The sequence below is a fragment of the Ursus americanus genome, chromosome 13 (assembly GCF_024610735.1).
Source record: "Ursus americanus isolate L20-20 chromosome 13, mUrsAme1.1.p, whole genome shotgun sequence".
Lineage (NCBI taxonomy): Eukaryota > Metazoa > Chordata > Mammalia > Carnivora > Ursidae > Ursus > Ursus americanus.
This window is the reverse complement of record NC_142139.1, coordinates 66,661,353-66,687,470: the sequence shown is the minus strand read 5'-3', so window position 1 is coordinate 66,687,470 and position 26,118 is coordinate 66,661,353. Positions and strand designations below refer to the sequence as shown.

Sequence of the window (26,118 nt, the reverse complement as noted above, 5' to 3'; positions counted from 1 at the left end):
CCAATAACCTCTGAAGCACTTGGGGAAGGCGATACCACTTTTTTTTTTCAAGCTCCTTGAAGGAACCAAGTCATACTTCTGTTTAAAAATACACCCACTGCCTTCCTGAAATCTAGGTCTTACAGAATGATTAAGTGAATCAAATGAGGTGTGCTTTGCAAAATCTTATTCACAGGAGTATATTTTAGTAAGGACCATGTTTCTTATTTGGGAGGGAGAGGCAGTTATAGAATCTTCTCAGAGTTTGATAAGAAATATGAATCCTCTCTAGAAAAATATGCTCAAATATACGACATTTGGATTCCCTGCCTCCCAAGGGGCTTAAAAACTCTATCACTAGAGAAAGGGAATATGCAGTGTTGTGGCTCATAGTCTTTTCAGCAGCCAGAATTCTTTCCAATTCAACTTTCTTCGATAAATCACTAGTGTGCTTGCCAGGTCCCCAGCACCGGGGTAAGTGCTGAGTATACGAAAATAAATAGACGTGGTCCGTGACTTCAAGAAATGTCATAACATTTTCTCAGTTTGTAACTTCTCCCCTGTAGACTTCACTTTTGTAGAGTTCATTAACAAAACTTCAATTATTGATTATTCTCTATTTGTCTTTCCCAGAGATAATTAATTACTGCTATGAAGAATCCAGAGCTGTGCGTAGAAACCTGGTACATAGCAGGTGCTCAGTAAATGTTTGTTCAACTATATTGAATTGAGTTGAAAAAATCCTAATAAAAAGTAAAAAAAAAAAAAAACCTTAATACTTTGAGTTTTATCATGGATAAACCTTTTTTCCCTAAAAGATAAACTAATTTCTGATAGACCTTTGAAATATTGAAATTAATCTCTGAACACTGTTCAACCTGAGGACCAAGTTGCCAAGAGCTGCGGACTAGAAAATCAGAATCTGCTGTCTTTGAAAAAGCTCTTCACCTTTTAAGAATTTCAATTATTCAAAAAAGTCACTGAGATGTTTGGTTAACAAAAGAAAAAAATGCGTATGCATCCTTCTCTTATACCAAAACCCAAAACCAATTCTAGGAGGTTAAAGAGTTAAATGTTTCAAAGTGAAAGAAAGAGGAGGAGAAAGGAAGAGGAGGGGAAGGTAAGGAAGGAGGAAAGAAGGGAGGAAGGGAGGAACAAGGGAGTATATAAATGAATATCTGATTTCTGGGTGGGGTAGGGACTTTCTAAGCATAAGAACAAGTTAACGGACGCCTGGGTGGCTCAGTCGGTTAAGTGTCCGACTCTTGGTTTCGGCTCAGGTCATGATCTCAGGGTCATGAGATCGAGCCCCACATCGGGTTCTGCGATCAGTGTGGAGTGTGCTTGAGTTTCTCTCTCCCTCTGCCCCTCCCCCACTTACAGGTTTTCTCTCTCTCTCTCTCAATATAAATAAGTAAAAAATCTTTTATAAAATTTAACACTTGACTTTTCAAAAACCCTAAAAGGCAAGTAGCAAACTAGGAAATAAATTTACAACAAATATGGCAAAGGCTGAGTGATACTAATGAAAAGATCAAAGCATATTATGACTAGAATAAACTATCAGGCAGAGGGGATGTCCAGGCACAGCTGCCACCTCCCGAGCGCCTTCTCACACCCTGAGACTAGAGCTGAAAACTGCATTGCCCCGACTCCCTGCTGGAAGGTGTCCATCGCAGAGGTATATACGTGAATATATATATATGAAAAATTCTGCCAGCAACCTAAAAGCTCACAATTAATGGAACATTAAGTAAACTCCAGTGAATCTATAGAGGTTATTACACAGTCATTTCAAATGATGTCTAAGAAAGGTTTTTAATAACCTGAGATTAGGGAGATTCCCCAGTAAAATTACTTCTGTGGCCTTGACCTTCCCCAACCTTAATTCCAAAACATAAGCATTTGTCCTTCTCTTGAGAATCAAACAAAATTGACATTAACAAGACTGTGAATATTGTCTTTTGTTCTCTGAATCTCTATTTGTTTCTCCCTCTTCATTCAAAGGAATATTGGTTTTCAAGAAATCTACTCACCTTGTAATCAGTGATAGGGGAAATGTATTTATTGCTACTGATGTGAAGTGGGAAAGAGTAAGAAAGCCAGATTCACCCCTCTGGGGTTTGTTTTGATTTGTGGGGGTTCTTTTTTGTGGAGTTTTTTTTTTTTTTTTTTTGCGGTTTTTACTTTTATTTAACAATCAGCAGATAGTTTCACCCACATTAACTGTCTGTAGATTTTTGAAGATGGTGGAAGGCACAGAGGAAACCAGTGTCTAGAGCTGGCTTGGTGAATCTTCATCCTCGTAACGTTTTCTGGACAACCGCCTAGGGATGTGGAAGGGAATGTCCTTTATTCCTTTGGCCCAGACAGCTCTGTCGAGCCTGGTGTCAAGGCGCACATCTGGGGTTCCCATCTCCTTCATGGCAAATTTCTGGATCTCTTTGAGTGAGCTTGTGAATGTTTATGGTGCGTTCTCTCGTCACTACCTCACTGATGGCAGAATGGCCCCACTCCTTCCCCTCACCACCCTTCTTGGCAGGGGCCATTCTCCCAGGCCCTGGTTGGAAAAGCTCTCTAGGGTTTTAGGACTGAGACTTTGAGACTCAGAACCTTGGAGGGGAAGGTAAGGAGGTGGGCCAATCAACAATCTAAATTATAATTCCTTGTTCTTAAACCAGACAAGACAAGACCCAGGGCCCTTTCAGGATAGAAAGATGGTTTAGTGAAAAGACAGACAGATAGTTGGTAGATAGAGAGACAGATATATAATCAAATATTACAGGATATATACATATAGTTACATATATATGAGATTAGAAAATGTTTTGCTATCAGTGTTTCAAATAATATGAAAAAATCATACTTAGATTAATTGATAAGTTCTTAACTTTTGCTGTAAGTGAAATAAGATATTTCCAGATGTTTCCTCATCTCAGAATAGATACTGTCATACTTGCAGAGGTTTGAGCTGAAGGTTTGGGGTAAAACCTTTCACTCGGGATGCCCGGGTGGTTGTCAGTTAAGTGTCTGCCTTCGGCTTACGTCATCCCACATTGGGTTCCTTGCTCAGCAGGGAGCCTGCTTCTCCCTCTGCCTCTGCCTGCCATTCCCCCTGCTTGTGCTCTCTCTCTTCTCTGATAAATAAATAAATAAATAAATAAATAAATAAATAAATAAATAAATAAATCTTAAAAAAAAAAAAGTCTTTCACTCTGCCTCAGTCACAAAACAAGTGTTCCATACCAGTTCTGGGGCTCAGACATAATTTGAATGAGGGTAGCCTACCACTCATGGACAAAGAGCCAGAGTATAGGTCATGTCTGGCATGGAAAATAATAGAAATAAAAGTCAAGTCTCCTCATGTCCAGCAGCTTCTGTTTTATTAAAATCAAAATGACTTTTTAAACGGTCTTGTTCAGAGAGGAAGAGCCTCTAATTTAGACCCCAAAACACCTAGTGAAAATCACATTCTGTATAGTATATACTCAGGTATAAAAACCAGGCTACCAAATTCATACGCATACTAGGATCTCAACTTTCTCAACTGAAAAAGTAAGGATGCACCCCTAGCGAGCCAGCAAATACAGATATTCAACACGCAGCAGAAGAGAACTGTTGTTGTGTGACCCCCGATAGACCCACACACACCACTGTGAAGTAGACGTGCCCAAAATACCAAAACTGAACCTCATCAAGCCTCTACACTCACCCACCAACGTACAGGGACTCAGAACCCCCGTACACGACACAACGGAGGTAAAAAGAGCAGAATCCAGAATTCAAAACAAGAAATCAGACAAGTAATACGGTTCCTTCACCACATAAGTTACAGGGCAGTGGGGGTGAAAGAATGGGGAGGGTCCCCAGATGACAATAGTCCTGAGGGACGGATAAGCCGAGGATCTGCCCTTGAGACCGGGGGGAGAAATGGGGGCCTTCCTAAAATAAACAACTATAAAGGCTCCACTACCCAATAGTTTCAGAGAATTGAAAACTAAAACAATGTTTTAAAGTAGACACGCTCTGCAATAAACGCCAAATAAAGTTCTTCATGTTCCAGGGATCTGATCCCAGAGCATGAATTTACAAGAATACTGAAAATGGTAAATGAGGGACTGACTGTAAAATGGTATCTTCTTCCCCTTCTCTTAATTTCTTTAAAAGGCAACTGACTGTTTAAAGCAAAACTCATAGTATTGCGGGGCTTATAATATGTGTGGAAATGAGACACTTGATAACAGTAACAGAAGGACAGGCACGGCTGACTGTATTTGGTGGGGGGGGAGGGGGTGTCCACAACAGTTAGTGTCACGAGTTCTTCTAGACGGTTGATGCTTCTTTCAAAAGTTGAAGTCTAATGACCTTCTTCTTGAACATGAGCTGGACTCCATGACGTCTTCAAAAATTAGAATGTAGCAAAAAATATTGTGTTCATCGTGTGTTTTATTTTACGGTGTTTTGACATCTTGGGAGGCCTTGCTGGCTGGGGAGAGACTGCATCCCCTAGAGCTAGCTAATTCCCAAGGTTGTGCAAAACTCACTTAGAAGCATGTCTTTGAATGGAGACCAACTGCTCCTGAGACCACATCCCCAAACACCTTTACCTAACTCTCTCACCTAGGCCTGGATCACTCCAGGGCCAGGTACTGGGCCCCTGGAGATGTCCCCGGAGCCCCTGATATTAGGCAGACTATCCAATCCTAAACTGTTGCCCGCGGCCTTCCTTGCTTTTTCCTACAGAAAACACAATGAAAGCCTCAGCTGTGCTTTCCCCTTGCTCCTACTTCTGCCTCCCAGCCAGACGTGCTGCTTTCCCCTGTTGCCCTGCATGGCAGGGCAGGCTTCCTTTTCTCGGAAACTGTAAGGAATAAATTCTGTCTTCAATGGCATTGATCTCTCCACGTCATCACTCAGTCACGTCTGCAGATTAAAATCCTGTGCATACAATCATTGATACGGATATGCTTCAAGACTTCCAGAGCTGTCATAAAGGGCAATATGCCTCTCACCTGTTTTTTTCTCTCTTGGGATGCTCACTCTTGAAACCCTTGGAACCATGTTGTAAAGAAGCCCAGACCACCTGGGGAGCCCACATGTAAATGTTTCAGCTAATAGCCCCAGCTAATGTCCCAGCCAAGAACCAACATCAACTGCCAGGCATACGAATGAATGATCTTTTAGATGTTTCCAGGCCCCAGCTTTCAAGTCCTCTGGCTGAGTTCCCAACCCTGAGAAGCAAAGACCAACCATCCCCACTGTGTCCTGTCCAAGTTCCTGACCCACAGAATTCATGAGTCTAATAGGCATTGCTTTTGCTCATGCAAGCAAATTAACTAGAACAGAGAGTGCGGTACTTTGTAATATACAAAATAAACAAACAAATTAAACCAAAGCACGTGGGAGTGGCTCTGGGACCAGGCAGCGGGTAGAAGCTAGAAGGACCTTGAGGAGAGTGTTAATGAAAGTGTGAAGGGCTTCAGAACACTGTTAACAGAAATCTGATGACTCTTTGAGAAAATCGTCCTTAAGCTGAAAGAAACATGAAGAAAATATTATTGGAAATTGAAGAAAAAGGATTTTGTTATATATTGGTAGAAAATTTTGCAACAGTGTTGCCTAGGGTAATGTGTAAAATATAAAGTATACCTAATAACCTGGATGCTCTATTTAAGGAGAATTCCAGGGAGAGTGTTAGAGGTGTTTCCTGGATTCTTCTATAGTAAAATGAGGGAGGAGAGACATGAGCTAAACAATTCCATTTTTAAGTGAAATTTATAGAAAATGTGAAGGATCCAGAATTTTCTAGGTTAAGAAAATCTAGGGGCACATGGGTGGCTCAGTCGGTTAAGCATCTGGCTCTTGATTTCAGTTCAGGTCAGGATCTCAGGGTTGTGAGATTAAGCCCCACACAGGACTCCATGCTCATCAGGGAGTCTGCTTGAGATTCTCTCCCTCTCCCTCTCCCTCTGCTCCTCTCCTGCTTGTCTGCTGTCTCTCTCTCTCTCTCTCTCTCAAATTAAACAAATAAAATCTTTTTAAAAAGATCTGTTTCTCATTCCCAACATTTTCAAAATTCTCAAACGTAGGAAGGGCATCAGAAAAAAGATCAGATCCAGTGAGAGTGATTACATGATCATCTGTTAAGACCTCAGAAAGATCTAAATAGTTGCTTCCAAGAACTATTCAGTGAGACTAAAGCTCTCTGAGGATCCCAAGAGCATGCTATAAATATTTTCCTGTGACAGTAAAGTTTCTAAGAACTATAAGGATGTTGACACTCTGTAGCTTTACAGAAATCCCAAAATAGAGAAGAATTTATCTCAATGAAATTTCTGGGTATAGCTTTTGTCTAATGTGATCTCATATAAATTCATAGAAAGATCGCAAAGTTTTAAAGAGAATTGCAGTAATGAAAACACTCCCAGCTTGAACTTAAAAAGAGAAATAGATGATACAAAATGAAAAGAAGCCCTTGCACTTCCAAACTACTACCAACAGGAAGCAGCTAAAAACACTACAGCTGTAAACCTGGGGGCATTTCTTATGAAAAAGAAAGGACGACATAAAGGGTAGAAGAAAGAGCTGAGGGTTGAGCCAAGAGCCCTGGAGAACCATCCTCAGAAAGAAGGATCAAGACCCGATCAAGAAACTGGGAACGTGTCTCTGGCTGGATTTCAGAACGACCATGGATCAGTTCCTCTCGAGCACCTCCTGTGTCCTCTCATCTTCTGAATGTCAGTGACTGCACTCCTTATCCTATGTCTGTCCCCCCACCATTGGTTTGGTTGGGGGAAGCAGATAACTTGTCTCTTTAGTTTACAGGCGTTCAGATGGAGATATGAGTAGCTGGACAGGGGGTGTATACTCAAGGTGCTTCGTCCACGGCTGGGTCTGATTTAGAGGATGACATCCTAGACATTGAGACTGAGCCTGATGCCATCCAAGGATGAGACTTTGGGAAGTCGTAGGGAAGGAGTGAGCCTATTTTCCATGTGAGAGGGATGAACTGTGGCCAGAGGGCAGACTGTGGTCAAGTGTATTTTTTTGAAAAAGGCCAAGATATCTTTCTGGTCCCATAATTACTCCTTGACACTCCTTTCGGATAAGGGTGGAGTCTAATTCCCTTCCCTTTGAATATGGCCTGGGCTTTGCAACAGCTGCCTTGAGGAGTAGAATGCGGCAAAAGATACACTGAGTGACTTCCAAAGCTAGGTCGTAAATGGTAGTTAGACTTCCACCTGAGTCTGTCTTTCTCTCAGATGCTCATTCTGTAATGCAGCCCTCATATTGCTACAAAGCCCCATAGAGGGGCGTGTGTAGTTCAAGCTGACAGACCCAGACAACCAGAATCCAGTACCAGATATACGAATAAATGAGCCTTCAGATAATTCCAGCCCCCAGGGTTCAAGTCTTCTAGACGAGTTCCTGGATATGAACGAAGAGAGACAATTCATCCCCACTGTGCCCCATACAAATTCCTGACCCACAGAATCCACAAGCATAATGAATGTTTGTCTATGTCACTAAATTTCGGGGTCACTTCTCAGGCAGATGTAATAACTAGAACAATCACAGCAAATGGAATTATGCTGTTGTAAGTGTATGTGAAATAATACAATATTAACTCTCAGTAGGCTTTGATAAGTGACAGACATATATTGTAACCTCTAGAGTAACCACTAAAAAAATTTAAATATACTAAAAAGTATACATAAAAAGCCTAACAAAGAAATTCAAATGGAATATTAAACAAAATTTGATTTACTCAAAAATCAGGCAGGAAAGAAGAGACAGAGGAACAAATAAATAATAGACTGAACAATTTAAAAAAATAATGATTTGGTAGACTTCAACCCATACCATGTCAATAATATCATTAAATGTAAATGGATTAAATATTTCCATTAAAAAACAGATGTTGTTGGACTGGATTTTAAAAATCAGACCTAGTAACTGTCTGCAAGATACATGCATTTACATATAAACACAGATATAGGTCATTTACTAATGAGGCCGATGCTATTTTTGATGTCTGACTACTGATACATTGCAAGCCTCACCTTCTTCCTTTCATCTCACATACAGGCAAGTCTGTAAGAAAGCCCACAGGTCCCCCGCTTGGCACTCCTGGAGGCCAAACCACATAAGCCCCCCACCCCCAGCCTGCCCTCTAACCACAAAAAACAACTGAAATCCACATGCCACTCACCCTCCTTCTTCACTCAAGACAGTCAGGACCTGCTGGGGTCTACCTTGCTCACCCCAGAAAGTCCCATCACGTGAGTCATAAATCTTTTCATACCCTCTTGGTGTACATGGCATCTTCAGTCTTTACATTCAGACCTATTTCGGGCAGGAGATTGATGCTATGCTCCCTGGAGTAGCTACACAGCAATTTTGGGGGAGGTGCAAAATGGAAAAACCACTCTGAAAACAGTATGAGAGTCCCTTGTAAACAGAAACATACACTTTCCCTATGACAGAACAATTCTGTTATTAAATATTTATCCATGGAAAATGAAAATATATGTCCATAAAAAGACTTGTATAAAAGATTTTATAGCAGCTTTAATCATGTGTAAATATTATGTGCATATATATTTGTAAATTTTATAGGTATGTGTAAATTTTATCTCAATTTTTAAAAAAAAGACATATCAGGGGCTCCTGGGCTCATTCAGTTAAGCATCTGCCATTGGCTCAGGTCGTGATGGCAAGGGTCCAAGATTGAGCCCCGCATTCGGCTCCTTGCTCAGCAGGGAGCCTGCTTCTCCCTCTCCATCTGCCTGCCGCTCGGCCTACTTGTGCTCGCTCTCTCTCTCTGTCAAATAAATAAATAAAATCTTAAAAAAAAAAAAAGACATATCAGGGGTGCCTCCAACTCAGGTCATAATCCCAGAGTCCTGGGATCGAGCCCTGCATCAGGCTCTATGTTCAGTGGGGAGTCTGCTTCTCCCTCTCTCTCTCAAATAAATAAACAAATAAATCTTTAAAAAAATAAAATAAAAATAAAAAAGACATATCAATCTTAATGTGGATCTAGATTACCATTCAGTATGTCACTTGTGAAGTAATTGGAAATTTGAGTACTAACTGGATATATGATAATACTATGGAATTACTGTTATTTATAGATGTGCTAATGTTAGTGTATTTATATTTTTTAAAGAGTACCTATATTTTAGAGATACATCCTGAAATATTTTGGGATGAAATAAAAAATAAAGTCTATTGGAAAAACTCTAAAGAGGGGCACCTGGGTGGCTCAGTTGGTTAAGCATCTGCCTTTGGCTTGGGTCATGATCCTGGGGTCCTGGGATCCAGCCCCGCATTAGGCTCCCTGCTCAACGAGTTTGCTTGTCCTTCTGCCCTCTGCCCCCTGCTCATGCGCTCTCTCTCTCTCTCTCTGTCTCCCTCTCCAATAAATAAATAAATAAATAAATAAATAAATAAATAAATAATCTTTTAAAAAAAAGAAAAAGAAAAACTGTAAAGAAAACACCACAAAGAAAAGACTGGAAGGAACTATACCATTCTTTGGATGACATGATCTTGAGTGGTTTTGTGCTGTTATGTTCTTTCAAAATCTTCTACGAAGCATATGTTATTTTGATAAAGCAAAAAATAAATAAAACTAAAATTTTAAAAGCAGAGGGATAGACAAGATTAGGGGTCAATATACTTTTTCTGTAAAGAAAAATGTATATTTCTGTAAAAAATATTTGTCTGTCAAAATACCCAGCTCCATTGTACAAAAGCAGCACCGACAATATATAGATGAATGGACATAGCTGTGTTCTAATAAAACTTTATTTTTCAAGGCAAAACTGGAGCTGGGATATTTACATGGATCAAGCTTAAAAATAATTAATTAATTTAATAGAAACAGCAGGAAAAAAATGCTTAGAAGCTGGCAGGAAAATAAAAAAATTAAAAAAATAGCAAGTTCAGGTATGACTAAGTAAAGCATGAACAGTAGGAGGGCGGGCCATGGCAACAAGAGTTTTGGGGGAACAATGGATGCAGGCTGAGCAGAGTGGTTATTCTGAGACATTATCTGAGAAGCACCAGATGACCGGCTAGTGACTGGGATTCTCTCCTACCACAGAGGAAGGAGCTAATAAGAGCTAGACAGGAAACCAGGATCATTGCCAAGTCCTTTTGCTTCATATCAAAACCCAGCTTCCTCAGGGAGCTTGAAGCAATAGGTACAGAAAGTGGAAAAACGATGGAAAATAACCCAAGACAGGATCCCAGTTGTGTGGATTAGGTCAATGCTGAGAGAAAAGAGTCCTGTGCAGTGGGGCTTGCTCCTCATAGAGCGGGTTGGATGCTGGGGGTAAAGACAAGGATACAATTCTTAAGTTAGGGGCGCCTGGGTGGCTCAGTTGGCTGAGTGTCTGCCCAGGGTCCTGGATTCAAACCCTGTATCGGGCTCCCTGCTCAGTGGAGAGTCTGCTTCTCTTTCTCCCTCTGCTGCTCCCCTTGCTTGTGCATGCTCACTCTGTCCCTCTCCCCACCCCCATCAAATAAATAAATAAAATCTTAAAAAAAACAAAACAAAACACAGTTCTTGAGTTAGGCCCAGATCTAAGAATGGAAAGCAGCAGCTGACCCAGTAGCTAGGAGCTACGAAAGATAAAGTCCAGGGAAATGAGGTAGAGAATGTCACCATTTATCATTTGGCTAAATGTGCGTATGATGAGCTTAAGGCTAAGCCGTAAGGGGTGCCTGGGTGGCTCAGTCAGTTAAGTGTCTGACTTTGGCTCAGATCATGATTTTGGGGTGCTGGGATCGAGCCCCCCATCCGGCTCCAAACTCAGAGGGGAGTCTGCTTTTCCTTCTCCCTCTCTCTCTGCCCCTACCCCCACTCGTGCTTCTCTCTCTGTCTCTCAAATAAATGAATAAAATCTTTAAAAGAAAGAAAGAAAGAAAGAAAGAAAGAAAGAAAGAAAGAAAGAAAGAAAGAGAGAAAGACTAAGCCTCAGGAGGAAAAAAAATGTCATTCTGGAAGGAGACACAGCATAACAGGGAACTGGAAATGTCTATGATGAGAAAACTTCCCCTGTGAGTATCCAGAGTCCTGGAAGAGTGAGTAATGAAGGAAGTCACAAGGGACCCAAAAGAAGAATCTGGCAGGAGAATGATCGCAGTAACTTTAGCTGGAAGACAAGAGAGAGGAGGATAGACATCAAAAGAGAACAAGGAGCTCTCTTTGACTCTAAAAACCTTCCTCTTCTGAAGCCATAATCAGTTTGGGCACAATTCAATATGGCCTATGACCTATGTGAGGCTTTGATTTGTTGAGGTTCCTCCCTTTTTAAAGCAATCCCTCTCCAGAGCATGTATTACTACTACTTGCAAGCAGTATATCCAGCCATTGAGTGCAATGCATTTCCCAGGCGTTTATTCAGAATTCTGGTCAAAGTGTGACAGTAGATGTGGTGGGCTGCCAGGGTCCTGAAACATGGTGTCTGCTTGGTCCCTTTGCCTGGGATCTGGCCTAAATTCCCAGTTCCCATGCCTTTCACCTCATTTACCCCCAAGGCCCATGTCTCTCATTGAACCTAGCCTGCTTGGCTGTGTTCCCAGCGCCTCTTGTGAGCTCTCATCGTTCCTCTGAGTGTCAAAGCTCACCGCATATTTCCTGCCTTCCCCGGCCTTTGGAGGCTAATGTCACGAGTGTACACATATTCCTCCAGCTAAAGCCACGTGGATACCTGACACCTCGAATCTCTAGCTGTCATAGACCCCTCCCTGGATTGGACATCCAAGTTTGTATTCTTAGAATTAAGCCTAAGCTTGCCATGTATCTGGAACATGAGGACTTACACTGTATTTCCAGATTTGGCGGAATGGACTCTATCACCAGGCCAGTGCTCCTACCCAAATGATAACCTCTCCCCGAGGAAACGCAATGGCATCCATACCAGCTCACCTCCTGCCGGCGTGCCTTGTTCTGGATCTCATTCAAATAGTAACACAAGATTTCACTTAAATAAACGGTTTTCTTCAAAACAATTGAGAAGTCCTGATTGTTTCCAATGTTATAGTCACTTCTGAGGATAAAAAAATATTCTCAGAATAATGAACAAACCCCCCTGATAGAGTTGTGAGTTATTTTTTCCGATGGGAGGCACTCAATGTCAATTCAGCCCCGCGCACTGGCGAAAGGGCGCCACCTAGCGGGAAATATGCTGTGTATCGTGGAGGCGCAGGAACGAGAAATGGAGAGGACAGAATGACACCTATTACTGATACGAGAGATGTTTGGAATCCCACGAGAGCAAACTACCCTGCGGAAAACAGGAAATAAGGTGAATCTCTTGAAGATACAAAATCATTTGCATAAGACTATTTTGGCACCTTTTCAGAGAGAATATGTGAATATATTTTCAGAGAGACCATCAAGTACCTTGTTGGGATATTGTATTACTGAACTTTACCCTCCCTGTTTTTAGGCAGATGTGCAAATAACAAGTTAAAAACTAATAATAGCTCTCTACTGAAGGAAATTATATTCCATATATATCAGAGAATCAAAACAATTTAGACTCAATTTTCCACATTCTATGGCTTCTATACAGTGAATTGAATGCTCATAGTCATGAACTGAAGAAGTCATTCTCAAGAATTGCACAGAAGAGCCACTTTTTATCTGTATTTATTTATTTATTTATATTTATTTTTAAAGCAGTTCCCTTTTTTTTTAGATTTTATTTACTTATTTGAGAGAGAGAGTGCGCGCGCATGAGCGGTGGGGGGGGGTGGTGGAGGAGGGGCAAGAGGGAGAAGGAGAAGCAGGCTCCCCGCTGAGCAGGGAGCCCGATGCGGGACTCGAGCCCAGGACCCTAGGATCCTGACCTGAGCGGAAGGCAGACACTTAATCGACTGAGCCACCCAGGCACCCTAAGAGCCACGTTTTTAAACACAGAGTATAGGTGCACCTGGGTGGCTCAGTCGGTTGGGTGTCTGTCTTCGGCTCAGGTCAGAATCCCAGGGTCCTGGGATGGATCCCCTGTTGGGATCCCTGCTCAGCAGGGAACCTGCTTCTCCCTCTCCCTCTGCCCCTCCCCCTGCTTGTGCTCTCTCTCTCCCTGTCAAGTAAATACATAAAATCTTTAAAAAATAATAATAAACACAGAGTGTATTTTTAAATCCCTGGTCTCTAATTCCAATAGCTCAGATTCACTGGTCTGGATTGGGGCCCAGAAATTTGCATTTTTTACAAGCAGACTTAGTGATTCTACTGCACATGGTCTCTTAACCGGCTTGAAGAGATGATTGAAGACATGGTAAGATGCCACAGTTCTTCTGAATCATTAAAGAACAATGGAACAATGTGTATTCAAATGTGCTTTAATGCTTGGAAAGCTAGTAACCCCATGTGAGTCACAGGGAATACCTCTCTGCAATCAGCATACTTGATGATACAAAACAGTTCAATACCTGAGCCGGATGAGAAACAGGGAACTCACCCCGAAGGGTCAGAAACACCCTTACAACCACTAATCTGCTTTCAGTCTCCGGATTTACCTAGTTGGGATACTCCACATAAAGAGAATCATGCACAGCACGTGACCTCTGGTGTCTGTGGTCTTTCACCTAGCATCCTGTTTTCAGGGTTTGGCCGCGTAGCTCAGGTCAGCACCTCATCCTTTTTATAGCTGCATAACACTCCAACGTATGGAGAGACCACAGTTTGTTTGTCCAGTGTTGTCCAGTTGATGGACATTGGAGTTGTTTCTGCTTTTTTGCTATTGTAAATAATGCTGCTGTGAACATTCATGTACAAATTCTTTTTCGAATATCTGCTTTCAAATCTTTTCGGTTGTATACGTAGGAGTGGAATTGGTGGATCACGTGGTTAACTTTAACTTTGGGAGGATCTGCGAAGCTGTTTTCTATAGTGGCTGTATCCTATTACAATCCTTCCAACAATGTTCCAATTCCTCCACATCCTTTTTTTTTTTTTTTTTAAGATTTATTTGTCAGAGAGAGAGCATGCGAGCACAAGCAGGCTCCCCACTGAGAAAGGAGGCCGATGAGGGGCTCGATCCCAGGATCCTGGGATCATGACCTGAGCTGAAGGCAGACGGTTAATGGACTGAGCCCCCCAGGGGTCCCAATTCCTCCACATCGTTACCAAGAGTTGTACTCCCAACCCCTCCTTCTTTTGTTACAGCATTCTAGTGGGTATAAATTGGTTTTCCTTGTGCTTTTGATTTGCATTTCCCTAATGATTAATGTTGGTGAACATCTTTTTATGCTCTTGTTGGCCATTTGTATACCTTTTTTGGAGAAATGTCCATCCAGGTCCCACTTTTAAATTGGTCAGCTTGTCTTTTTATTGTTGCTGAGCTGTAAGAGTTCCGCATATATTCTGGATATTAGACCCTTACCAAATATATGATTTACAAATATTTTTTCCCATTCTGTAGGGGGTCTTTTCATTTTCTTGAGAATGTCCTTTGATGAGCAACTTTTTTTAATTTTGATGAAGTCTCATTTACCTATTTTTTCTTTCATTGATTTTGTTTTTGGTGTCATTCCATTGCAAAATCTGAGGTCATGACGATTTGCCCCTATGTTTTCTCCTTGGCCTTTTATCATTTTGTTTTTACATTTAGGTCTTCGATACATTTTGAATAAATTCTTGCATATGCTGGTGGGTAGGCCCTGGAATTTTTAAAAGCTTTCATAATGATTCTAATGGTAGCTAAGGTTGAGAATCACTGCTCTAAATAGCTGAGGAAGAAGGCCCAGAGGACACCTGCATATGTTTATTTGAAGAAGATGTGATGGAACTGGGCTGAAAGGCAGGAGCTGGTCCTCTCCAAATTTGTCAGTTCTCTAACCCTTCATTCATTCCATGGATATTTTTAAGTGCTTACAATGTGCCAGACACTGTTCTAGGCCCTTGAGGAAAATGATGAACAAGACAAAGTTCCAGTGTGCATGCCACTTAGAAGGGAAAGACAGGTAAACACATTAATTTCAAATGATGATGACAACTATGAAGACAGTCAAAGAGGATAAAGGGTAGACCATGTGATAGCATCAGAGGGTGGTATGGGCAGTAGGGCCCAAGGATTCCATACAATGGTCAGGGGCAACATGCGAGCTGAGGTCTGAGCATTAAAAACCTGGGCAAGTGAACATCTGGGAGAAGAGCATTTCACGCTGGGACAAATGATGGAGGGCCACACGTTCTCTGCCTCTCTTCCCATTGACGGACCTCTCTTCCCATTTGAATCCAGCTGAATTTTTTTAATCTATCTCGGCTCCGTGACTTCCTTGACCAATAGAATATAGCAGGACTAATGCTGGGCCAGTTTCCAGGCCATAAGAGATAAGCAGCTTCTACTTCTTGTCTCTTAGGACCCTTATTCTGGGACCTCTGAGCCACCAAGTAAGAAGTCAGACTCCTGAGAAGGGCCTGGCCTTCCAGAACCTTCCAGAGCCTTCCAACTATCCCTGCCCAGAGACTGACATATGAGTAAAGTCATCTTAGACCTGCCAGACCAGACCAGCCACATGAATACCAGCATATGACTCACATCAACACCAGGAGGAACGGAAGAACTGCCCAGTTGAGCTCTGCCCAAATTTCTGACCCACAAAATCATGATAAATAATACAATGGTGGTTGTTGTAAACTACTAAATTACAGGGTAATCTGTTAGCAACAACAGATAACTGGAACTCAGTCCAAGGGAATGACAGATGCAAAAGTTCTGAGGCACGAACAACTTTTGGAGTGTTCAAGAGACCCAAATAAGGCCAGTATAACTCATACAAGGGCGGGGAAGAGTAGCAGAGGAGTTGTAAGCATTGAGAAGAGGCAGACGGTGTGGTGCCTGGCAAACCATGCAGTAGGCAGACACTGAAAGGGTCTGAGGAGGTGAGAGCTATGCTCTGAATTACAAATGTCCTTTCTGGCTGCCATCTGGCAAAAGGACCATAGTGGGGCCAGAGTGGACAGAGAGCAGCCAGTTAGGAAGCTGTTACAACTGGTGACTTTTCCTGGTTGGGAATTTGACCCAATATGTAGAAACTTACCCTGCAAGACTCTTGCTGACTTCCTGATCTTTGTTCCACTTCAAGCAACTGGACCTTTGCCTTATTTCTGTAATTTGTCCTTCACTTTGCATTGCAATTCTACCAATGGTGTCTCTCTCTTGCTCCCCAGTGTCCCATGTTAACAGAAGCAGGAATACAGAGAATCTCCATCCTCCTTCTGTTGGGTCCTTATGTGTAGAAGAAGCCCCACTGGTATGCTCTTGGGGAGGAAGGTAACTTATTGTGGAATAAACGTGTTGAGCATACAAAGCCCAGCTCCCTGCTGCCCACAGAGAGCATGAGTCCTCTCTACTTCCTTCCACATGATGAAATAGTCCTGTCACCTGTAGAAGAGGCCCAGGGTGGCCAAGTGTTGCTGTGACTAAGGAGTAAGTCGGCCTTATTCTGGGATTCGTATCAGGGTGCTCCCTCCCCTACTGATATAAGCCATTCTTCAATATCAGCTTCATCAGTAAGAAAGATGACATTCTGGCCTCTGTTGCCTGATTCCTATCTTTCAAGTAGAAAAAAGGAGCCTATTTATTGGGATTCTAAGTACACCTAAGATCCTCCATCAATAATCTGCCAGGTAGTCAAGAACCTTGCTTTGCTCACTAGTACGCCCAGGAATTACCTGTCTCAGACTCCTCTGTCCGTGACCACCTGGTTGTCTAGCTAGACTTTCACATATTTACAGTTCCTAGACTTTTCCATTGCCACATGACAGCCACCTGTCCCCAAGGCTGCCCATCACCTCTGGTTGGATTTCCCAAACTGAGTGGCCCACTCCCCAGTCTGTCAGGGGTCACCTAACTCTGGAGCTGGGCACAGACTTCCTTCCATCACCATCAGCTGGGCCTGCTCTGTTAAGTCTCTCCCTACATGGACTGAAGTAGATGTGTTTTATTCTCATGTCTGAGCCCCCCACCCCTCATGGACCGAACCCACAGCCCACTGACCTAGGAGCTCCCATCCTTACAACATGGATAGGAGAGGACAATAGTGTTGAGAGTTCTAGAGTTCTACCAGATCCTATCTGTATGTCATTCAGCTGATTTCTTAATCTCTCTGTGCCTCAGTTTCTTCATCTGTGAAATGGGGATAGTGATTATAGCATCCACCTATTTCTGTGAGAACTGAAGTAATGCCTGCAAATAACTGTAATGATACCATGCCTAGCACATAATAAGAACTTGATAAATGTTACCCGATACTGGGCAATTGTCTCCTCATGCACTTTCAGAGATGGTTTGGAATACAAGTGGAAAGAGGTGGTAGGAGAGCACAGAGGTGAAAAGCCACTGAGAAGAACACAAATGTCCCACTAGGACCAGGGGCAAGTTCATTGAGACCATGGGTTGCGGCTTTCCAGTTTTTGTACGTCTGACATGTAGCTTGGTGCCGAGCACACAGTAGGCACTCAATAAATGGTTGTGGAATAATTCCAACGAGCATCCACCAAATGATCGGGCAGCACTGGGGAAAGTCACTTCACAAAAACTCCAGGGGGCATTTGACCAGATGTGTGTGCTTCCACTCGTCTCTCTCCCTTTCCCCTTCCAAGATCAGTGAGGGCGGACCCAAGAGCTTTCTCCTGCCCTCCCCCCGCCCAGCTTACTGTGGCCCTGCATTTGCAGATCCCGGCTGGGCGCAGCCCCTGCGGCGATCTCGCCAGGATGTCAGCCCCACACTGGGCACCTCCTCGGGCAGCGCCGCAGGCAGCGCTCTGTTCCCGCAAGGCTGGGGCGGACATTGTAATGAAATAGTGAAGGTATGCCAGGCCTTCTAATTTGGGGAGTTGGTGCCATTTCCAGTAAGCAGTCGTGGCAGTGAGAGATAAGGACTGGAATTTGAATTGCTATTGTGCTTCGCTCTGCAAGCGTATAGGGTTTTTTCTGTAGATCCTTTGTAATACCAGGTGGCAATAATTATGGTGAACTCAGAATGGGTGAATAATGAAGCTCTTCCTTTCTCACTGGTTCCTGTTTAACTTGAGCTTTCCTTCCACCAACAATGTCCACCGTTTGATATCGACCGAGACACAAATGTATGAATAGAGAACATGGTGGTGAGAGTCTCGGGCTCCGACTTCTCAACTCTACAGCCAGCCCGCTGCCAGGGGCGCTGAACAAACCATCCCCCTCCCCCCACCCCGGGGCTCTGCCTCAGTTTCCTTCTCTTGGACCAGAGTTTGCACCCGCCCTTCGCTCTGTCTGGGTGATGGGACGTTGTGAGCACCTCAGAGGCAGGCAGGAGCAGAAAGCAGCCTGCCCTGGGGTCCAGCAAGGATAAATTGATACCTCCTATTTTTAGTTATGTGCCTTGTCTCCTCGTCTAGATTATTTCCTCCTGAGGGCTGTGCCATCCTGCCTCTACCTCCTGACAGCGTGAGGTCCTGCAAGAGTGCCTGCGTCAAGATAGGATTGCTCTCAACTGAGAGGCTTGCGATCTAGCACCAGCTTTGCGATCCCCACGCCATTCACAAATGCCTCTTCCTCCAGCTCTTGATCTGAGCGTGCTTCTTTTCCCCAGTTTCATGGAGGTATAACTGTATCCACAAACAAACAAACATCAACAACAACAACAACAAAAACCTGCATATAGTGAGTTTGAACATAAAATAAGCATACACTCATGTTCCCAGCACCGCAATCAAGGTAAAAAAATACGCATCACCTCCAAAAGTTTCCTTGTGTTCCTTTGTTGTTGCTGTGGCTTTTGTTTCGTCTCGCTTTGCTTTTGTGAGAAGAACACTTGAGGTGAAATTTAGCCTCAACAAATTTTTAAGTACACTGTACCTCATTGTTTACTATCAGCACTATGCTGTACAGCAGATTTCTGGAACTTGCTCCTCTGTATAACTGTAACTTTATACCCATTGAACAACTACTCCCTAAACCCCCTCCCCCACCCCTCAGTAACCACCATCTACTGTTTACTTCTACACCTGTGGCTATGTTAGATGCTTTGTGTAAGTGGAAACATCAAGTACTTGTCCTTCTGTGACTGGCTTATGTCCCTTGGCATAATGGCTTCCAGGTCCATCCATGTTGTAGTATGTGACAGAACTTCCTTCCTTTATAAGGCTGAATAATATCCCATTGTATGTATACACCACATATTCTTTATCCTTTCATTTGTCAATGGACATATGGATTTCTCATTTACTCTCAAATCTACCTCCCCTCCCGCTGCCTCTCGCTCTCACCTCTGGAAGTTACCCGATCCATATCACCTGGTGGGGACAGAGGCGGGAACAGAGCACCTGCCCAGAAAAGGAGCAGTGCAGGCACTTCCCTTTCAAAAGCTGCCAGACATCACTGGGCATGGAGCCTGCTTGCAATTCTCCCTCCCTCTCCCTCTCCCTCTGCCTCTCTCCGCCCCGCCACACCCCACCCCGCCCCGCCGCTCAGGCGTGCACGCGCGCATGCGCCCCCTCTCTCTCTTTCTTAAAAAAAGAAAAAAATGCTGCCAGAAAGCAAAGTGGGCTGCAGGTCACCCTTTGCGGATCAATTTTGGAAGTTGGGGCACGGAGTCAGAGGCACTGGCCAGGCCCATAATCTGAGATTCTGCTTCCCCTGGGAAGTTGTGGCCGCAGTTAGAGGGTCGACTCCTCTCCTATTGGTCAAGGTCAAAAACCAAAGTCATTGATGGAAACTCTGTAGCTTCCATTAGGACCCAAGCTTGAGGTGGAAGCTTATCTTCCCAGGAGCTCCGCAGATGACTTGACAAACTGTCCTCAGGTGGAATCTGGGTAAGTCAGCTCAGGTTGTGCTAGAACTCCTCACCCATCTTCATAAAGACGGTTTCTTCTATGGATACCCAAGCTCCTTCATTACATTTCTTTATTAATTTTTGTTTCATTATAAACATTGAAAAGATACAAAAAGGAAAAAAAGTATACATAATCTCACCACCAGGAAATAATTTCCCATTATTTCCTCACATTTTCCCCTTCTTTTTGCTGGATACATTGTTTTATTCAATTAAGATTCTACAGTATATAAAATTATACTTCTTAAATTTTAAACACCAGGGTGCCTGGGTGGCTCAGTCGATTAAGCACCTGCCTTCCGCTCAGGTCATGATCCCAGGCTCCCTGCTCAACGGGGAGTCTGCTTCTCTCTCTCCCTCTCTCCCTGCTCATGCTTTGTCTCTCTAGCTCTCACTCTCTCTAAAATAAATAAATAAATTGTTTTAAAAAAATTTTTAAACACCATTATTTTAACTACAGAAATAATATGTATTTGCTGTAAAAAAGTTTGAAAAGCTTTTAAAATGCAAAAGGGAAAATAGCAATCGTTTGAGTTCTGTCACCCAGAACTAATCACCATAAACATTTAGGTTTATTCTCTTAAAATCTATTTTTTTCTGACTGTTCCAATAAAATATTACTCCTTCAGATCTCCTGAACATATGTATATATGACCACCAATATGTTCCATGGGTTTTTTTTACCTTTCGATTTCTTTCACTCATTTCTCCCACCTCCACCCCTAAAATCTATTTTAAAGATACCATATATACTTCTTTATAAGTGACTTATAAAGAAAAATTCACAAGTCCTAAAATGGACAATAACAGAAATAGGGGCTTAATCATGTAGGAAAATGTGTATTTAAGTTCTTAAACCAAGATATAAACAGTGGCTGTCTCCTGGTGGTAGGATTATGAAGTGATTCTTACTTTCTTCTTTTCACTTGTCAAGTTTCCAGATCTTCCACAATGAACGTTAATTTAGTAATAAGAGAAATAAAACAAAATTATTTGAGTCACAGATATCCCAGTTCACAGATGTGTTTTCAAGGTTTGCTTCTCCTGGTTTTCCCCACCGCTGAACCCCTTCTTACTTCCTCTTACTCTTTTCTCCAGTGAGTCTTTGACCGAAGACCCTGGCAGCCTCAACATGTCTAAGGCTGGCAGGGAAAGGAGGTGAGTACTGCCAGGATAAGGTCCAGTGTCTCAGGGATGAGCCACCCTAAAGAATCAGAAGGGCTTGATGTCCTTCCAATGACACATTGGACTTTAGGGTCTGATGCTGCCTCCACACCCACCCCCAGGAGGGGGCTCGGATGCTCGGAGGACAGTAGAGGGGTTAACAAGGCCATGGCATGAGAGAAAGAGGGCACGGAGGGAGGACACCTGGGGAGAGTGAGCATTTAGATGCCAAGAGGAACGGACTCCACAGGGGCTAGTGGTGACAACACGGAATAAGCAGATCAGTGTTTCATACCTCTGGGCTCCAGCAGTCTGCAATGCAATAATAGTGTGGTCACCCAACAGGTTAGCTATATGAAGGAAAGGAGGAACACAATGACCACCAGGTGGCGTATTAGTTCGTCAAAAGTAAGACAAGTAAAAAGAAATTATTTAGACAAAAGAATAGACAAATAGATCAATGGAACAGAAAAGAGATCCCGGAAATAGACTCACATAAATATCATCACCTGATCTTTGACAAAAGAGCAAAGACAAGGCAGTGGAGCAAAGAGCGACTTTTCAACACAGGGTGCCGGAACACCTGGACATCTACATGCAAAAAAATGAATCTAGACAGAGACCTTCCACCCTTCACAAAAGTTAATTCGAAATGGATCACAGACAGAAATGTAAAACACGAAACTATAAAGCTCCTAGAAGATGACATAGGAGGAAATCTCAATGACCGTGCTTTTGGCAATGACTTTTTAAATATGACACTAAAGGCGTGATCATGAAAGAAAAAAATGATGAGCTAGACTTCATTAAAATTAAAAATGTTCTGCTCTGTGAAAGGCAACATCAAAAAAATGAAAATACATACCACAGACTGGGACAAAATATCACAAAAGACACATCCAATAAAGGACTGTTGCCCAAAAATATACAAAGAACTCTGAAAACTCAACAATAAGAAAATAAACAACCTGATTAAGAAATGGGCCAAAAGCTTTAGCAGACACCTCCCCATAGAAGATGCACAGAGGGCAAATACATATACAAACAGGTGCTCCACGTCCTATATCATCAGGGAAATGCAAATTAAAACAACAATGAGACGCCACTACACATCTAGCTGAATGGCCAGAATCCAGAACATTGACAACACCAAGTGCTGGTGAGGGCGTGGAGCCCCAGGACCTCTCATTTGTCGCTGGCGGGAATGCAAACTGGTGCAGCCACTTTGGAAGATAGTTGCAGTTTCTTACAAAATGAAACATTCTCTTACCATACAAGCCAGCAGTTGTGCTCCTTAGTATTTACCCAAAAAAGTTGAAAACTTATATCCACACAAAAACCTGCAAATGGATGTTTATAACAGCTTTATTCATAGTTGACTAAACTTGGAAGGAGATGAATAGATAAGTCGTGGTACATTTGGGAATGAAATATTATTCACCACTAAAAAGAAATGAGCTATCAAGCCATGAAGAAACATGAAGGAAACTTAAATATGTATTACTAAGTAAAAGAAGCCCATTGGAAAAGGCTACAAATTGTATGATCCCAACTATATAACATTCTGGAAATGGCAAAGCTGGAGACAGTTAAAGATGCACAGTTTCCAGGGGTTGAGGGAGGACAGGGATGAATAGGCAGAGCAAAAAGGATTTTTAGGGCAGTGTAAGTACTCTGATACTATAATGATGGACATATGTCATTTTATGTTTGTCCAGACCCATAGAATGTACAACACCAAGCATGAACCCTAAGGTATGGATTTTGCGTGTTATGATGTGTCCCTGTAGGTTCAAAATTATAACAAAAGTCCCATTCTGGTGGGAAATGTTGATAATGCGGGAGGCTGTCCATGTGTAGGGACAGGGATCAATGAGAAATCTCTATATCTTCCTCTCAATTTTTCTGTGAAGCTAAAACTTCTCTTAAAAAAAAATTAGCTCTTAAGTTAAAAGTCTTTAAAAATAAATAAATAAATAAAATTTACAAATTAAAAAATCAAATTAATTAAGATACAAATTAACAGCTTCTGTAATATGAGATTTTTAGATGCAGAAAATTATTCTCTTGGTCTTTGCAGCTCTGCCGAGAGGATATTTTTTTCCCCAACTTATCTAAGCCCACAGTTCCAAACGTGCAAAATAAAGCCATTTTTCAGTAGAGTGTATCAGTTTAGATTATTACTTTCAGTGGTCAAAACAAAACATGCTAACCATGGGTAGAGAGATAGGAAGCAAGAAGCCCATTTCTTGGCCCTGGGGAGGAGTTGAAGCAGAGGAGGAATGGCTGGGGAAAGAACTTGGCATGTTGAGTTTCATCCCCAGCCTGCAGAACTCACCCGGAAACATGCACTCCACATGAATTCCTGAGTTTGAGCCTAAACCAAGAAAGTTCTTCATCTGGAGGTTTTGTTTCGCTTTTTTTTTTTTAATAGGATAACTTACCTGTGCTTGAATTCTTAATTTTGATTTATCTTTAAGTTGGCAATATTAAGCAATTTTTCTCAAGAATAATACATGATTAGTGTATTTTGTGAGCTCTACATACCAAAGAATATCTTTATGTTCTTCACACATGAAGCAAACTTTACAACATACAAAATTCTCAGAACACTATTGTTGCTGATACTTTTTTTTCTGACATTCCATTTTGCAGAAGAGAAGTCTGTGACCAGTCTAGTTTTGTTCCCTTGTAGGATATCAGTTTTTGAGTCCAAAGTAATACATAAGATATTTTTCTTTATCCTTATCATTCAAAACTTTTTCCTAGAAGTGAGATGCTCTTTTCAAAGACTCACTTTGAAACACAATTATTCTTTTTTGTTTAAACACATAATGCTTTTTTCCCAAAAAGCTTTCTTCAATTTCATCTTTGATTATGGCTTTAGTTTGAGTTGTTCTGTTTCTTAAGAAGTTGCCATCAGCATTGGGTTGGATCTCCAAAACTCTGTCATCCATATCTATTATTTTAATCATCTCTCACAATGATATTTTTCTTTGTTTCTCAAGAGCTTTTCAGATTTGTTTCCCACATCATTGATTTAGCTTATTCATTATGTCAGCCCCATGCTTTGCTTCTTCACATGGTTTTAATGATGCTCCAACAAACTTCCTGATCTTCGGCGCTCATCAATGGCCATTAACCAAAAATTCTGTCAATTCAACTTACACAGTAAGAAAATCTATTATTTCACATAACAAGGTCTGAGAAGACCATCACTTGGATATTAGGATGATGTTATGTAGCTGTTAATCCAATTTTCATTTTCATCTGCTCTTTCTTTGCTGGACTCAAATGGAATCCTCTTTCACTTCTGCTGCCTATTTCTTGGATTTAATTATCAATTGAAATATATGAAAAGATAGAATCCTGGAGACCTGCCACCAGGACTTCCTGACTTTGCCTACAATACTTCCTTGAGGGAACTTGAGTGTTCTTTCCAGGGTGAACCGGGTTGCAATGCAATTCTCCCCAGCGTCATTCCTCTCTCTCTCTCTCTCTCTCTCTCTCTCTCTCTCTCTCTCACACACACACACACACACACACACACACTTCCTATCCATCCAATGAGCTGCACTCATTGTAGAGGTGTACTGAACTGTAGTAGTACCAGGCAAGGATTGAGAGTGGAATGGTGATGATGTTGTAATCGGCTCAGAGAACAGTCTTAGAGCAATGGCTTCACCATTCTTTGATTTGGTTCAAGCCTTGAGGTTATTATTTTTTTTATTTTAATTCCAGTATAGTTAACATACAGTGTTATATTAGTTTCGTGTGTACAATATAGTGATTTGACACTTCCATACAACACCCAATCTTCATCACAAGTACCCTCCTTAATCCCCATCACCTAGTTCACCCATCCCCCCACCCCAAGCCTTGAGTTTTTGGTCCAGAATAAGGACTAAGAGGTAAACACCCTTATTTCAAGTTGGCAGCAGCCTGAGCATGAGTGGTTTATTAATTTGCTTTCAATGTGATCCCCTTGGCCTGTTCTCAGTAGACACCCCTTCCAAATTCAGGCATTATTAGTTTGACTGTCAGTATTGGCTTATGACAATTAGCAAGTGTTGGTCTTTTCCTGTGTCCATACAGATAGATATAGATATCTTTATCTTTGTCTGACTTGCACTATTCAGAAAGTATGCTACCTTTCACGAAAATATTCACCCAAAATCCACTTCCCTAATCTAAAATCTTCTGTGGGAAATTTGCATGCCTGAAGCAGTGAGCACATGAAGCAGCCCAAGTCCAGGTTACAGGATGTAGTGTGGGATCACCCTCCCCACCCTCTAGGGATGAAGTTCTTCACGGTTTCCATGTTAGATTCCCCAGGGCACTTGGGGGCACTAACAACCTGGGTCCAATGCAGACAGAAATTTTAATGCTTTGATATATTATTTCATTACTGGCTCACCCTGCAGCACCTGTCCACTTCATGGTATAGAGGGAAAACAAAATTGGAACTGATATGGCTCAGTAATATTGCATACGTCCCACAAAGAGACCCACTAATTGAGTTCATTAACTGTTATGCAACAGAGTCTTCAAAACACTTCATTTTATTTAGAAATTCTTATTTTTGGTAAAGATTTTATTTATTTATTTATTTATTTATTTATTTATTTATTTAATTTATTTATTTATTTGAAAGAGAGATAGCGGGAGAGAACACAAGCAGGGGGAACAGCAGAGAGAGAGAGAGAAGCAGGCTCCCCGTAGAGCAGAGAGCCTGGTGCCGGGCTCGATCCCAGGACCCCGGGATCAGAACTGACCTGAAGGTAGATGCTTAACTGACTGAGCCACCCAAGTGCTCCTTATTTAGAAATTCTTAACGGATGACTGGATTAAGAAGATGTGGTCCATATATACAATGGAATATTACTCAGCCATCAGAAAGAATAATTACACAACATTTGCAGCAACATGGATGGGACTGGAGGAGATAATGCTAAGTGAAATAAGTCAAGCAGAGAAAGACAATTATCATATGGTTTCACTCATTTATGGAACATAAGAAATAGAAAGATCAGTAGGAGAAGGAAGGGAAGAATGAAGGGGGCGTAAAAAGAAGGGGGAATGAACCATGAGAGACTGTGGACTCTGGGAAACAAACTGAGGGCTTCAGAGGGGAGG

At 42.0% G+C, this 26,118-nt stretch overlaps 1 pseudogene; it reads right to left on the bottom strand.

Annotated features, from left to right (window-relative positions):
• Nucleotides 1–2,179: 2,179 nt before the first annotated feature.
• Nucleotides 2,180–2,528, bottom strand: LOC123777414 (large ribosomal subunit protein eL31 pseudogene; annotated as a pseudogene).
• Between the last annotated feature and the right edge of the window lie 23,590 nt (nt 2,529–26,118).